The sequence below is a fragment of the Arctopsyche grandis genome, chromosome 6, assembly GCF_051622035.1.
Source record: "Arctopsyche grandis isolate Sample6627 chromosome 6, ASM5162203v2, whole genome shotgun sequence".
NCBI lineage: Eukaryota > Metazoa > Arthropoda > Insecta > Trichoptera > Hydropsychidae > Arctopsyche > Arctopsyche grandis.
Genome location: NC_135360.1, coordinates 21,217,474 through 21,230,814, shown reverse-complemented (window position 1 = coordinate 21,230,814; position 13,341 = coordinate 21,217,474). Strand labels below are relative to the sequence as shown.

Here is a 13,341-nt window from a genome sequence, read left to right as displayed (position 1 = left end):
TATTATCTACAACTTCTACCACTATCCCATCCAAGTTGTTTTATAAAATTATTTAATCTTTCATCGGAACGCTGCAGTGATAATTTTGGTGGCAGCGGTGGAATGAGTAAACTAAAATTTATTAATCTTTCATTGGAACGTGACAGTATATATGTATGTAGATCGAATACGCCGAAAGTTTCCATCACTTGGGAAAAACCAATTTTAAAATGCGAGAACACAAACAGTAATGGACCAATTGGTCCCTGATACGCACGTGTGTATAATTGGCACGATCTTTAGGTGTGTGTTGAGAGGCTAGGGCGCCGGCGCCCCGGGGCGGCCGCCGCCCGCCAGTACCTCTCTGGCTGTCAAGCCAGTGCCACGTTCACGGGCGACCGGACGTGTCATCTCATTCCGGATACACAACCTCAAAAACGAGCCGTCAATTTCCGGACGAAATAAACCGTATCGATTCCGACACCGATCTCGACACGTCCACCGGTCCGGTCCACCTCTGTCGTTTAATTTACACAACAATTACACTTTGCGGATGCGCACTGCCGGTTTTGTGTCGCGAAAATAGTCGGATGCTGCGTGATAATAAAAAACTGTAGCACTGTGTTTGTATTGTTGTTTGTGCGTGAATCGGATATTGGATTTTTGAGCGACGTGTCGCACTCGATGGCTGCGAAGTTTCATCGAAAATGGTAAATGAAATTTGACGTATCATTATATTTTTGACATTTAATTGAAAGATATGAAACTTTCTGCCACTCAATAAAATTTTAGGCGTCTACATACATACTATGTACTATGTTTTAATTTTAATTTGTTTCAAATTATAATAAAGCTAAATATTGCAACTTTTCAAATGATAAGAAATATTTTTAACATTATTGTCAAAATATTTCTAAAATTTAAATTTAACATGAAGATTATATGAATCAGTCTTTTTTTCAAAAAAATATTTTTATATTCGCTTAAGCAATTTTGTTGCAAAATTTAACAAGCTGACGAGATAAAACTTGTTTTTCAGGAGTAAAATCATAAGCTCGGAATAACGTAAATTCTTAGCTGGAACTTATCGAGAAATTCTTTTGAAATTATTGTTGAAATTCTTGTTTACTTCTTGTTTCTTGTTTATCTCACCGAACGGGAAATTTTGCAACTATTTTTTTGTAACTTAATTTTTAGCAATGACTTATGTACATATTTTTATTTATAACATAAAACAAAATGTTTTTTATGTGGTCTTCTTAAAACAAAAAAAAACTGGAAATTTCTTCTCTTGTAAAAATTCATGATTAATTAGCGAAGAATTAAAAGCGGTTGTTTACACGCGATAACAACGGAAACAGCTTTTGAATATTTATACATGTATTAAAATATTAAAAGGTTTCTGTAAAAGCATGAGATTTTCGGTAAAATATGCAAGCCGAGCTTGCATGTTTAATTTTTAAGATTTAGATTTAATATTCATTCATTCGAAAATGAAACAAAAACTCCCATATTAATTGATGCAAAACGCATTATTCAAATAGTTAATGTTGTATTAAAATTTAAAATTAAATTCAATGTTTATCGAAGCGTGCCACCTTTTAATTCAAATCCTACACACGAGAGACTTATCCTTTGGGTTTGTATACCTTTACCGAAACGGAATAATGCTCGAAATTACCTTTGGGATTATTTTCTTTAGACCCCAAAAATATTTTTACTCTGGGGAGATTATCCAGTACGTTTTCCCGGCTCTCTCTTTATATAAGTACAACGTTTTGCATTTCCGCATTAAAAGGTAAACAAAAATGAACGCACTTCACATCAATAAAGGTCATAATAAATTTCGCACTGTACAATTTAAAACATTTGAATACGACACGACAATCACCTTGGATGAGCTACAATTTAATGCACCAATTATTCAGTTAAGCAAACTAACGTTGAACGGCCACCTCTGCTGATAAAACTGTGTGCAAAATAAATTCTGAAATATTTTCAAAGGCTCGAAAATTTACTGTCGAATTTGAATGAAATTTATATGGAAACATAAATATACAATTTTTTATAAATTCTTTGTTCTTTGTGAAAGGTTGTGCGATAGTCACGTGCGTATCTTTCAATATCCGGTACACGAGAAGAAAATAGAATATAAATTGGATCAAAGCACACACAGACGATTATTAAGCGACTCTGACGATCTCTTTATCGGACAAGGCCAAAGATTGCAAATATTTTCTTTTACGGGATGACCTCAATTTTTTCACACACTATGTGTCTACATAATAAAAAACCAAAAGCACCACACGCACAACACCGCTCCGTACATCTTGCGGCTGTTTTCTCTTATTTTTCCCCCTCACCGTTTCGGAAAACTCTCGTTCTCCTCGTTCATCCGAGAAGCGGTCTTCTCCTCTGGATTTTCTCAATTTATTTTATTTTTCGGGGGTTTTGTTTGTCGAACATTAGCATTGCGCCGGCGCGGGGCGCGTTGACGCGTCGCCTTCTGTCCCCGTAAAGATTTATATTTCATCCCTTATAATTCATCCGGGAATAGGTTTGATTGGCCAATAAAAAAACCTCGTAACTTTGACAACGGTCTACGCCACCACATCCGCAGAAATAAAAAGGGAATACCCGGTGGACCACTACAAGAGCTTTCGCGAAACTTTGGCACACACTCTCAAAGAAAACGACGCCTCCGATACTAATTTTCATTTATGATGGAAAAATCGTTATCATGCAAATTTTTTCAAACGAATAACCCTTCTATACAACTAAAAAATTGACGATCAAAATACACAAAATTTTACAAATAATAACGCATGAAAAAGCTTACAAGTTTTAAATTTTTCATTTCAATTTCAATTTTTCAAATTTCGACTGTTGGGATAAATGGCAAATTCAGGTATTGAATGTTTCTTTATCGATATAATAATTAAAATAATAGCTTTTATTATAAACAATAGGGAGAATAGTGCTGTCCCATAATCCATATACATATATGAAATATTGATAATACAAATTTTGAAGGATGAAAAAAGCAAACATAATACAATGATATAAAAAACAATGACAACACAATATATGTATGTATGTATGTAAATTCATATATTCAAAAACACATCAAACAATAAATAAATGAATTCATCAATTAATTGAAATTAAATTTATGATTTGGTAACCAGTAAATATATAGCTTTAATAAACAATTCAACGACTTTGTATATACATTATTTAGAGCAGCGGTTCCCAACCTATGGCATCATTTGGTGGTACGCGAAAAAAATCAGTAATGGCGGACATCCAGGAATGAATGATTTACCATAAAAATATATAAATATATTATAAGTTTATTAATTATATAAATATTTTTTATATAATTAATAAACATTATCTTAATTATAATAGTCGACATTAATATCGATGTTTGAAAATCCGGCAATCTATATCGTTTTCCTCTGATCCGGCATTGATTTCCTTCAATATATAAATAACTTGAATTTGACACTTCAAAACAGCTCGATAACGAATTTTAATGTTGCGGATAAAATTGAAAGTATGATTAGAAAATTAGATTTTGGGAAGATTTGCATCGAAAATGATCAACTTTAAGTATTTCTAACCTTACATAATTTCTTATCTTAAAACAAGATTCGTTTGAACATTTTAATATGGCTGAAATCGTCTTTTACGAAGTATATATTACTTCTCCAAACCTGAAAAAGCAAACAATTAGATTTCAAACCACTTTGATAATGAACATTTTCGGACAGCTACGTCATTATCAATCAAGTAAAAGGAGAACTTGATTGAACTTTCAAGTACTGAACTGGTTGAGAGAGCTTTCTCTTCATATATTTTTATAAAAGACAAATATAGAAATAGATTGAATGCAGCTCCAAACATAAGGGTATATTCCGCATCATTTGAACCGAATTAAAAAAAAATATGTTACTCAAAACAAACACAAGGATCTCATTAAATTTCTTTTGTAAGGAGTTTAATTAAGAAAAGAAAATTTACTAAATGTACTTTGTAATTTTGTGTTTTAATTAAAAGTATTTATCAGTAACAGAAGTATGACGAAATAGTAGATAAATATATCAAACTTTGAGCATATTATAATTGTGACTCCGCAAATAACATCCATTGCGTCTACCCTGTTTTCACATTCTTACCATGTAAATACAATCAATCATTTTTATATGGTGGTAAAATTTAGCGTAATGTACATACCACCAAGTGGAACGCCAGTAAAAAAAGGTTGGGAACCACTGATTTACAAGGTTTTTTTTTTCTAAATTTAGCGGAACACTGTCATCGATAATATCTAATTTCAAAATTTTAAGTAAAGTTCTCAGTATAAATGGGAAAAAAATCATTGCTAGAATTCTTGTTCATAAATATAATTGCGCGGATAAGTTTTAACATTAACATCAATGAAAATATTGTATTAAAAAGTTTTTTTTGTGAAGTTGACTTAAAATTTTGATGTATTGTTGTATTATCTTTGAAAACATTTATGTTTGCAAAAATCTAAGTCAGTCAAAAACTGATAACTAGAATTCGTCTCCAAATAAAACATTATCAGATTAAACGGTTTTATTTAATCTGATAATGTTTTATTTGGAGACGAATTCTAGTAATCAGCTTTTGACTGACTTAAATAACCGTCTGTCTAAAATATTCTAATTACAATAATATAGACAGTATAATAAAATTGTCAATAATCAAGCGTCAAAGGCACTACATTTTAAAATGTGAAAATATTATATTTTTGAATTAATTTTATGTATACATATGTATATATATTTTTATTATTTCGCGCCGTGAAAAGAAACGGCCGTCCGTTGAAATAAAAAAATGAAATTTCGCTGACATTTTTCCGCGTAAATATTTTCCAGTAATGACAATAACGTGCGTAGATAATAAAAGAACGGGGACAGGTCGTTGAAATGATAATATTTTTATACTATATACATGTGAGACGCCGGCACACATTTCATTTTATGTTTGTTATTCATTTTTTATTTTGTCTCGTTATCTTTGAAATATTGTGTCTTTTTGAATGTACTTCAAAATAAATTGTCACTTGAGAATGTATACAAATTGGACAATATTCTTCACAACCGTAGGGGGGGTCTGCGCAATTGTTTATCATTTCGTATTTATTATCATCGTGTTGACACAATTCGCACAATAAAAGCGTCCCGGCGCGGCGTTTCGATTCAATCAACCGGGAGTGTTAATTAAATTCGAACGAATGAAAATTCAATTTACCAGTTATTATATTTTCATAATGGCTATGTATTCTAATCGGAACTGCATATGAAAACATCTAGTTGATTTATATCATATCAATGTTTCAATTTTACAATTACTGTTGAATTTGAATTCATAAGACGCGATTTTTCACTTTGAGCTATACCAGTTGAATTTAAATATTGAAATCAGAGTGAAGAATTATTTGATTGTTTCCTCTCTCCTATTCGAAGATAGAATAAGCATTGTGAAATTAATGTAAATTTATTTCTCAAACGAAGCATTAATATTGTATCTCGATAAATTATTCTGAACGATATTGAAGATTGATATCAAAAAAGAGGTTATATAAAATTCAGGGCTTTGGAGTAGGTTCAAATACTCCTACTTTATTTTATGATTCAACTCAGACTCCGACTCAACTCCACCTTCAACTTGAATGATTTTAGTAAGATCGACTTTTCTTTCCAACATATAAAAATAAGAGCGATTTTCAAAATATAAAAAAACTAAATGAATTTAAAAAAATTCAAATTGATAGATTTTTTGGTAATGAAATAGGTGTATGTGTCTGAATTTCACTTTCATTGTTTATTGAAAGACACAAACAAATCAATTTAATAAAAAAAATATATGAGACGGAGGAAAAAGCCAGTTTAGCCCACAACACATTAAAATACATACGTGCAACTCAACGATTATATTTATAATGTACATAATTTAAATTCATGATTTTTGTAAAGAAATTATTAAATTTAAATTTATTAGTGGACTCTTACTTGACGCACACCATAATAATTACACATACATACATACATATATTACGAGTTTCACGAGTTTCTGATATGTCGATTTTATTTGCATTATTAATTTATATTATATTTTAATTTATAGATTGCAAACTTTATTAATAGTCTTTTGCGTTTTTATTTAAATTTAAAAAACGAAAGAAACTATCAAAAATTAATGAAAGAAGCGTTGAGACTGGACACTTAGCAAATACAATATCATATGGTAAAATATATTCTGCATCCTTAATAAAACTCAGAACTAATAATTCAATAATATTTAATAATCTAATATGTATTTTCGAAAGAGACTTTGTAAGTTTGTAATTATTGTTGGTTGGTTATCGAAAACAAATCATTTTCTATGACGATTTGATATATATTTTCTTCGATTCAAATAAATTTAATAAAAAAAACAAATGAATATTACCTTGTTTAAGCTGTTTATATTACAAATACTGAGCGAAGTTGGGTAAAAAATCTAGTCTAATATATAATTTCTAAAGATACTTTGTATGTATGTTAATATCGTTGGTTCGTAGAATCCATGACGTTAATTTAATAAAAATACAAATGAATATTCAAATAAATTTAATAAAATGTTTACAATTAGATTAGCCATGTTTAAGCGGTTTATATTACAATTTTTTTTTTTACATATTTATAATATAATATAATACATACATATACATATACCAGTAAGGCCTTACAGGTAAACCACAATGTGCCTTCCTGGTCAAATGCAAACTCTATTACACAAGTCAATCAATTACGAGACACTGACAACTCGTAATTAAGGAGACATCTATGAATTGTACATACATTTATTGTACATTAATCATACTCAAATAGTGGTGACATAGTAGGTAGGAAAGTTTTTAGCCAATTTAATCGGAAACCGTTTATAACTTAAATGCATTAGCAGTTTGCTATATAAATTAATAAATAAATATCTGTAGTGCTGCTGGTCAGACTAAGATATTTGTGACTCGATGTCGATCGTTTCCTATCAGAGTTTGCCATTTTTTCCGATTTCATTGTTTGTTATATGATATAACACAAAATAACAACTAAAATCATAAATCTTCTTCCACAAAGGTATCCATTAACACCCTTCAAGAAAGCATCAATGTTATTAGCACTTCTAATGCTTTCAGGAAGGGCATTATATGTACATTTAAACACCTTTGTGAAAAACACCTCCTGCAGTTTTAGCTTTCTTAACTCTACCTATAATTAATTTATTCCTATTTGTCGTTTTATAATTATGTTTATCTCTATTCCTAACTATATGAGTATTAAAATATTTGGGTAATAGATTCTTATCTAGCTTATATATAAATTTTAAAGTGCTTAATTTAAGACTATTTCTGATATCCAACCATTTCAAATCATCTAACATACTTCTTACATTCTTACGTTTCCTCACATTCAAAATTGCACGCATTGCTCTATTCTGCACTTTCTGCAGTTTATCAATACACAAACCACTAAATAGAGTGAGCACTGTAGCGCAGTATACAGTATGAGGCCGTACAATACAATTATATATCAGTATTTTACTTTTTATAATTAATAAATTTCTTAACCTACAAAGTACACCAACTATTTTTGCCATTTTTTTTAATAATGTAATCTGCGTGCACCTTAAAACTTAATTTACAATCCAAGTAAATGCCTAAATATTATCTACTACTTCTACCACTCTCCCATCCATAATCATATCACTCACAACGCTTTTATTATTCATCCACATCATCTTAGTCTTACTTAAGTTCACTTTCAGTTTATTCTCAAATAACCAATCACTTAAATACTGTAATTCCCTAGATAAAATATCACTCATAACTTGCACATCATCACCTACAATATAAACTAACGAATCATCCGCAAACATATGAACTTTACATATATCAAATACTTTCACCAAATCATTAGTATATAAAGTAAGCAGCAGAGGTCCTAATTTAGAACCCTGTGGTAGTCCAAATGGAACAATCAAACTTTTAGAAACTCTTTCATTAATTTTTACATTCTGTCTTCTATTATTCAGATAACATTCAAACCAACTTAATACTTTCCCACCCAATCCTAACTTACTTAATTTCTCTATCAATCTTCTCCTATCTACGGTTTCGAACGCTCTTTTGAAGCCCAAGAATACAGCTGCAACCACTTTATTAGAATCATCTATCACTCCCATCCAACTAGAAATGATCAATTGAATGGCCGTTTCAGTTGAATGACTCAATTCTTTTCAATCGAGGTCAGCTCATGGGATCGAACCCGGCGCTTCTCAGTGCTAGGCAGAAGCTTAACGACCGAGCTATGCTGTTGGCTAATACCGAGCAAAGCCAGCTAAAACCACTAGTAAATAAATAAAGTTAGCTTAGACAGATTTTCCAAATTGTTTGAATTTAAATTATTACTTTCAATGGATGTAGCTTGTACAAATGTACATATGTATTTACATTTACTCACCCAATTCGAAACCCGGCTCTAACTTATTCCTCGATATGTTTAGTTAGTTGATCAATCGTCTATTTTTATTTTTTATTTTATTTTATTTTATTAATTGAAAAATCAACAGACAGGATGTACAGAGATAGGAAATATAATATCTATGTAATAAACATATTATATATTATATATATTGATGAATTTACCGACAAACATTCACCAGCTCACCGACACGTCTAACAGAGAAACTACATACATACATATGTACATACATTTGACGATAGCAAATAAATAAATATACAGAACGCGACATTGACAGAGAATCATATACGCAAGTTGCATCATTTCGCACACACCAAGATCTGTAATGGCTCCAATTCAAGCGTGAATTTTCCAATTCAACAAGCTTCCAATTTTATTGAAATCCGATATGCCTTACATGAACATATTCCCGAATCCCTCGCTCGTGTTTACTCGCACGTGAATTACAACCGGGAGAGCTACGGGTTAATTTTTTCCCCTTCGAATTTTCTATCCTAACATAATGCGTACCGTACATACATGGATATTTTTTTTGTTGACGATGAAGTAATATTTTACGACGATCGGATCAGCATCCGCGATCCGATTCCGGATCAGTCGTCAGACTGTCCAGAAATCCGGTTAGGGTCGACAACAACCGGACCGTAAAAACCGGATCCGCGCCCGGTTTACGACCCGTCACTTAATTTCGACCATACCACGGTCCATTTCGCTTATTGTAATCGCCCGGATTTTACTGTCGACCTATCGATAGTCCTTCAACAAAATTTTTTTGTCGCCGGATGCGAGATCCCGTCGTCGAAAATCAGTATTTACGAATTGTTTTTAATTAGTTTTGATCATATTTATTTACGCTGATCCAGGTTGGATGCAGAGCACGGTCGTTACGTCAGACGTTACGGCAGATGTAAGCCGGTTTAAAGTCGGATTTAATAACGAAACAGAGATCGGATTAAATCTCGAATTTAAAGCGAAATAATCCCCGCGTGAAATTTTAAATAATCCTTAATGAAATATCTAAATTTCTTCCGAAATATATGCTATACACATTTAAATCAATCGTAATAAATATTTTTAAACATTGGTAATTGGTAACGTATGACATATATATTTTATACGTTATAAAAGTCTTACTTTTATTGTTTGTATTAAAAGTATTTGCATAATTTACATATATAATATAAAAATAAATGTTTTTTTTGCAATCTTAAACAAGCTAAGAAGAGGTATGTAAAAATACAAAATATTATGTTACATTTTTTTTTCATTCATTCTTCATAAATTAATAAAAAAATCACACACTATGATCGAATTCATTGCTTTCCGAATTCATCCATTCGATCATCCAGGAAAAAAATCATACGTACGCGGAGGTTTTCGGAACAGATATTTATTTTTCAACAAGTAAAAAGTGTGATATCGAAAATTCAACGATAGGCCACTAGTTTGAAAGATCAATATGAAATTTAATTTATTTCGAATTTCCTGCCGGGCTTCAATTTAACTCGTTCTCAGCCGCCACTGCTCCACTCGAGCCTTTCGGCAACGACCGTGTTTTAATTAATTTCTCAGCCGTCCAAAAATTTAATTCTATCGAGTTTACCTGTGCGGAACATTCGTCAGGAAGATAAACAGGACGTTTTTCCACCACCCACCCGAGTTTTCCTCCGCTTCCTCCACGTAGTCGTTGACGTATATCCTCTCTCTCGTCTCGTAGCCCTTTCTTCTCGTCGTCGGCTTCAACAATCTTTCGAAAACAATCAAAGAACGAGAATTACTCTCGAAGAACGCAAACAAACCGAGTAATTTCTCGCGGGGGCGACGCAGACGTAGACACAGCATACGCAACCGCTCCGAGCGATTTTGCCTTCATTTCGCCATGATTCAACTGCGAAAATTCGTAAAAAGCATCCTACCAATTATTTTATGAACAAGACGCACATTCTCTTTTTTTGTGGGATAATAATGCTATAAAGTAAATATAAAATTTTATATAGAATTCAAAATGGATAAATGACTAGATAATTTGAAATATTATATATAAAAAAAAACTCTTGGAAGAAGTAATTATACAAGCTAATTTTGAAATTTTCTTTCACTGTTTCAATGCTATTCAAATAATATTCATACAAATACTGAAAAATTTTAGTGCCTTGAAGTTTCAGTTGACATGATGAAAGCCTGGATGAAAGCCTCTCCAACAAACTTCCACTAGTCTCTGTTTTGTGCAACTCTCATCCATCTCACCCCACACACATTTTCGTAATTTCGTCTACCCATCTTCCCTGCGGTCTTCCTTTTACCCATTTTCATTCTCTCGGGTACCATTTTAGCACTTATTTTGTCCACCTTTCGTCCATTCTTCTAGCCACGTGGCCCGCCCATTGCCATTTCAACTCTATCCACTACCCTTGTCATACTTCTTACCCATGTATTCCGTTTCCTGTCTTTCTTCGTTATGCCAAGCATACAACGTTCCGTACTTCTTTTTAAGTACATTGAAACTTGACGTCCAATGTCCAAGTTTCAATGTACTTTACATAAGGAGTAGAAAAATATGTGTTTTTAAAATAATCAATAAATTTAACGTTACGTTAAAGTACGTAGTTTAAAAAGCGCCATAAATTAAAATATTATATGGCATTATGTGCAATCAGATTGCTTAATAACTAAGAAATACCCATAAATTATATATGTATATAAGTATATTATACGACGAGAAGTAATTATCAAGAAATTAATTACATAGGTACTTAACAAAAGTTTTAAAGATTAATATGAATTTAATTAAGAGAATTTTCGCACCCTACTCCTATCTTCCGTTGAACGTGATTCCACCTAAAATTCTTTCTATCTCCATAAAATACATTTAATTCGAGCATTACATTGCATCATTATAATCTCACGAGGCAATTTTGGAATATCCAAAAAATAAAATAAACGATTCGACAGGTCAGACAAATTTTTATTTTATTTTTATTTTTATTTTACATATATACCAGGAAGGCCTTACAGGAAAATCCCAATGCGCCTTCCTGGCCAATTACAAATACAAATGCAGCATTTTTTTTATTATAAGTCGTTGAATTGCGAGACACTGAAAAAACTCGCAAATTGACGAGACATCTATGAATTGTACATAAATTTTTATTGTACATCCATCAAATTTCAAATAGTAGGTAGGAAGGATTTTTAGCCAATTTTTTTTCCGGGAACCGTTTCAACAATGAAATCAGAGAAAATTGGCAAACTCTGATAGGAAACGATCAACCTGAAGTCACAAATCCAGGTCTGACCAACAGCATACTCTGAAAAATTAATTTTCATTCAGGGATAGAACCCGGCACCTTCTTGACGGTAAGCAGAAGCTTAACGTCCGAGCTATGCTGCTGGCTAATGTTTATCCTTTCAAAAAATTTCGCACGGCACGTCATTGGTCATCGGCACGTCATCGTCAATGAAGTCGGTATTAAACCACCGATTTGGATTTAATATCATCCAAATCTTAGCAAATACAATATCATATGGTAAAATATATTCTGCATCCTTAATAAAACTCAGAACTAATAATTCAATAATATTTAATAATCTAATATGTATTTTCGAAAGAGACTTTGTAAGTTTGTAATTATTGTTGGTTGGTTATCGAAAACAAATCATTTTCTATGACGATTTGATATATATTTTCTTCGATTCAAATAAATTTAATAAAAAAAACAAATGAATATTACCTTGTTTAAGCTGTTTATATTACAAATACTGAGCGAAGTTGGGTAAAAAATCTAGTCTAATATATAATTTCTAAAGATACTTTGTATGTATGTTAATATCGTTGGTTCGTAGAATCCATGACGTTAATTTAATAAAAATACAAATGAATATTCAAATAAATTTAATAAAATGTTTACAATTAGATTAGCCATGTTTAAGCGGTTTATATTACAATTTTTTTTTTTACATATTTATAATATAATATAATACATACATATACATATACCAGTAAGGCCTTACAGGTAAACCACAATGTGCCTTCCTGGTCAAATGCAAACTCTATTACACAAGTCAATCAATTACGAGACACTGACAACTCGTAATTAAGGAGACATCTATGAATTGTACATACATTTATTGTACATTAATCATACTCAAATAGTGGTGACATAGTAGGTAGGAAAGTTTTTAGCCAATTTAATCGGAAACCGTTTATAACTTAAATGCATTAGCAGTTTGCTATATAAATTAATAAATAAATATCTGTAGTGCTGCTGGTCAGACTAAGATATTTGTGACTCGATGTCGATCGTTTCCTATCAGAGTTTGCCATTTTTTCCGATTTCATTGTTTGTTATATGATATAACACAAAATAACAACTAAAATCATAAATCTTCTTCCACAAAGGTATCCATTAACACCCTTCAAGAAAGCATCAATGTTATTAGCACTTCTAATGCTTTCAGGAAGGGCATTATATGTACATTTAAACACCTTTGTGAAAAACACCTCCTGCAGTTTTAGCTTTCTTAACTCTACCTATAATTAATTTATTCCTATTTGTCGTTTTATAATTATGTTTATCTCTATTCCTAACTATATGAGTATTAAAATATTTGGGTAATAGATTCTTATCTAGCTTATATATAAATTTTAAAGTGCTTAATTTAAGACTATTTCTGATATCCAACCATTTCAAATCATCTAACATACTTCTTACATTCTTACGTTTCCTCACATTCAAAATTGCACGCATTGCTCTATTCTGCACTTTCTGCAGTTTATCAATACACAAACCACTAAATAGAGTGAGCA

At 31.4% G+C, this 13,341-nt stretch overlaps 1 protein-coding gene across 1 annotated transcript in view; it reads left to right on the top strand.

The window, feature by feature from the left end:
• The first annotated feature begins 291 nt into the window (after positions 1 to 291).
• The window catches only part of LOC143913158 (zwei Ig domain protein zig-8-like), a 92,270-nt gene continuing 79,220 nt past the window's right edge, over positions 292 to 13,341 (top strand). Inside the window, exon 1 of the mRNA XM_077432795.1 lies at positions 292 to 689. The gene's annotated coding sequence lies outside the window, so the exon portion shown is untranslated. The remainder of the gene's footprint in view (positions 690 to 13,341) is intronic.